Genomic DNA, 4,389 nt, shown 5'->3' with positions numbered 1-4,389 from the left:
ACCCCTTTTTTGCATATGGAACCTATGTTTGAACTCAAGGACACTAGAAAAGGTGAGATCAACTCAGAATTTAAATTTTCAAGCACACTATCACCTCCTTCAGCTCTACCTAATAGTTCCCTACACCAAAAGGCCCAATTACATTGTACAGTTGAAAAATCTAGTTTAATTCTACATAAACACTTGGTTTCATTATATGTTAACTTTTTTGGTATCCTATTGGGTAAACAAAGCTAGAAAGTGCATAAAATATGGTGGCCACAAGGACACGCAAATAGGTCATCCAAAACTGATGGATGGGCCATTTGCGCGCCGTTGAGGCCACCATTTTTTTTGCACTTTCTAGGCTTGTTTGCCCCATAGGATACCCAAAAAGTTAATATTTGATTTGTATTTAACTCTTCATGTTCAGAAGCAATAAACTCAAAACACATGGATAATAGACATAGTAGACACAATTGTTAATCATTTTGTCATTGCAAAGTCATCTTATTACAAAGATAAGGGTGTGCAATACAAAAAGAGGGGTAACTTCGACTAATGCTCAAAGTCCCATCGCAATCGACGTACAAGCTACATATCTTTTGGCTGTATTGTCACTCGCTTTGCATGAATGGCGCATAGGTTGGTATCTTCCAACACCAAAATGATGTGCGCCTCTGCAGCTTCTTGAATAGCCTCCTCTAGCACTATTGCTTGCATTCTATAATGATTTCCATATCTTTAAAGCATCTCCTTCATTGTGCGAGCAAAGGGGGTGCGTTGAATTAAAATCTTTGTAGTCTTCTGGTAGTGTCGGATTTTTGCAAATGCCCTTGCTATTTTCCGACGCCACTGAGGTTGTCTTGGGGACACTTGCACATTTGCTGGCTAGCGACGTTTAGGCTTCTTGAAAAACTTTGACTTCTACCCGTTTACATGCTTAGGGGTTGGATCTGCAGCCTCTTCTCATTCATCCTCTTCCCTTGGCTCCCGACCTTGTGGTGTGGGGAGAGCTCCCTAGCCTCGAGGCAGTGTCTTTCCCCCAATGGGCACCCGGTATGTGCGCGGTATATCAGCCCGTTGCCATGGTGGTTCTGTCTCTGATTTAGTGTCTATATGGACCACCCGAGTCCTGGATGGTCCTGCTTGTGATATGTGGCGTGATGGCTCCTCCCTATCGGACTTTGGTGTTTTTCTAGGCCTCTTCTTCTCTCCAGTGCTGGGCGCATTGCTTCATGCTTCGTCTAGGTGTTTCTTCTTGTGGACATAAAGATTTGATCAGCCCTCGATGACTCTTGTGCCCTACTACCATGTCCAATGCTAGAAGAGTGCCTAGAACAGCCAGGTGTTTGTGGACGTTTTCTTGTGCCTTTAAAACATGTTGACTTCTCACATCCTTGGAGGGTGTTTCTGTTGGCAGGCAGATGCTCTTTTGCGGTTTGTTTGGTGCACGCCATTTGGTATGGTAACAGCTCACATGTGCTTAAGAAATGAGTGGTTTATGAGATCATGCATATTTATAAGAGCCCATTTAAAAAGGGCCCTGTTCACACTAATTTTAGAAAAAAACTATTATTTTCTAATTGAACATGTCATTAGGAGTTGGACCCTGCGTTCACGTGTAGTCACTCACGCAAAATCCACTTTGACCCTTGTCGCACTCTGCATTGGCGCCATGCAGCATACTTGGTGGGGCCTTGCAACATTTTCCACTTGTTGCTATGCTCTTGACGACTCCACTTTTGCACTTCAATAGCAATCTTGGATTGTCTCGCACGCTCCATTTGCGAGCTTACAAGCAAATGTTGTGCGAAAAAACCAATTGAACATCTTCTCCAAATAGTTGGATTGCACCATTCCACCACCATGTCGAGTATTTTTGAAGTACACCCCCCTTGCTTGATAATGGGACTTCTGCATGCCTTGAATGCTAAAAATTTCAAGCGATCCATATTTGTGCATAAAAAATGCACCATGCGCAGACAAGATATGTTGTTCACATGAGTAAACGATCCACATTATTTCATGAAAACAATCCTTTGTAGTGAGTTCACCATGTAACATGGCTTACCACGTAATGTGTGATGTTATTTTCACCCCAAGAAAGGGTGAAGACCTTGGTAAAATCCGCCAAGGATTCTTCAAATGATCGGCGTTGTTCTTCTATTGTGTTGTTAAAGCCCATAAGCTTGACAAATATAAAAATGTGCCCAAACATGCTTGCGCTTGTTTGCAAGCTCGCCATTTGAATCATTGTCAGTAGTAGCTTTGCATAGCTCCTTCCAAAGATCCCAAAGGTTACCTGCCTGCTGGTTGGAGCTGTTTTGAGCACCATACCGACCTTGCTTTCCTTGGGAAACTTTCTTCAAAAAGTGTCTGGCTTTTTGTCCACTCATTGACACTTGTCAAGCAATTTCATGGGCCTCCCATGTGTTCTTTGTAGCAATAATAGACACATTTCCACCGTGACAACCAATGGAATTAAAGGGTGTCTCCACGCTTTCGATCACTTCCTGGGACTTTTCCAATGGTTCATTGTGAAAGCATAGTCAATGTGGAGCTTCAATAGCCTATCAAAAATGCGCATGAATGCGTGTAATGTACAAAAATGTACATTCGATAGAGGAAATGGAAAGATTGGATTCCAAGCGTGGTCCTTTTGAGCACGGTCTGGGGCATTGAGCATGGGACATCTCAAAATAGACGTTTCCCATTCTCTACCTTCATCTCCGACATCACGACAATCCAACCCTTGTTCTCCATGCCCTTGCCATGGAAGCATGGATCCGACCTTTGCAGTGCTCTTGTGTGATTTTTGTCCGTTAGGTTGGTATCCTTAAGTGCAGAATGGACAAGGCATGAAAGAAGAAGCCCCTTGTTTGCAGCCAAGCAAACACTTATGGTTTTCAAGTCCCCTCTAAGTGCCACTCCATATCATAGCTACCAAAACCCTCAACCTCTAACTTCTGACCTGCAATTTGGGAGTGTATTACTTCTTTGATCCATGGAGTTCTCTCAAAAATCCATGAAAGTACTCCATTGGTCTCTTTGGGCACCTCAATAGCACCCAACCACCAAATGTCTTTCTCTGATTGCACGTGTTCCCTTGCACCAAGGGGTGTTTCTTTCAAGTATGTGATGGTGTTGGCAAGCTTCATAATGTGGGATTCCTTTTCCTGCATTTGTTGTTGAAGAGTTTCAACCACCCTCTCCAATGAGATAATACTCTCTTGTAATGCCGCCGTCTTGAGGTGAAGAGCTTGACATTTGTTCATCCACATATGCAAAGAAGCACCTGCACCCATACACAACCGCTTGCAATAGTCTAACAAGCCTGCTTCTCCCCTCCCAAGATATTGAAAAAATGTCAAAAGGCTATCAAAGGATGGATGGAAGCGGCTTATAAGATCGTAAGGGTACAAATGGCCGTCCACCCAAATGTCAACATTGGTCTCACCAGCGGCGCGACGTTCCTGTTACGAACTTTGATCACCCTCACATGTGGCCTTCGATGCAAATGTCGTGGGTAAGCGAATATATATGCTTTTGGTGTGCGGAGTACGTGGTGGTGGAAGAAAACAATTTGTGATGTCCGTGAGCACCATGGAAGTTGTGGCGTGAGGAAACGAAGGATGAAAAGATAGAGGGGGAGGGAGAGGGAGGAAGATAAGAGGAGAGAAGGGGGCAGGGGGGGAGGGAGAGATTGGGGAGGAGGAGGAAGGTAGGGAGAGGAGAGGGAGAGAGGAGGGAGGAGGAGTAGAGAACAAAGTGTTTTTTATTTTTTGGGCAAAAAGTTTTTTGAAAAAATGGACTTTTTAAGCTTGTGGGTAAAAAAAAGGGTCAAAAAATGATTTTTGGATATGTATATATGTTGGGAGGGAGTTTTAAGTAAAAAATAAGTAAAAATGAGTTTTTTTTTATAAGTCAAATTTTGACTCTTAGTGACCTACGTTTTTGTTGATGTGGTCACACCCCTTCACTTTAAAGAAGCTAGAGAGAGAAAGTAACCCCTTAGGTCCACATCCTATATTTGTCTAAAAGAAAGGCTAGAAAAGCCTACTCAAGACTACCTTCTTCAATGCCCTTGTCTCCTTAACCCCACACAACATTAGCCTTAATCCCTAAAATTAGGATTCCTTACAAGGCCCATGCAAGGTCCATATTTCTGCTAATGATATTTGTACTCCATGTGAAGAATCCTATGTAAAAAGCTTCTTCGAATGCCAATATATTTCTTCATGGAAAGAACATACATCTAGCATAGAAGTGGTAAAGGACTTCTTTTGAAGGTTGCCTACTCAAATCATAGCCTTTGTTACTTTCTAGAAAGGATATCCATGGGGCTCCTGCTTTACTCAGGCTCATGAAAAACTTGGATGCATGTGAGAAGCATTCTATAGATTTTAA

This window comes from Adiantum capillus-veneris, chromosome 15 (assembly GCF_014529385.1).
Source record: "Adiantum capillus-veneris isolate H3 chromosome 15, ASM1452938v2, whole genome shotgun sequence".
Lineage (NCBI taxonomy): Eukaryota > Viridiplantae > Streptophyta > Polypodiopsida > Polypodiales > Pteridaceae > Adiantum > Adiantum capillus-veneris.
Note: the sequence above shows the minus strand (reverse complement) of the source record.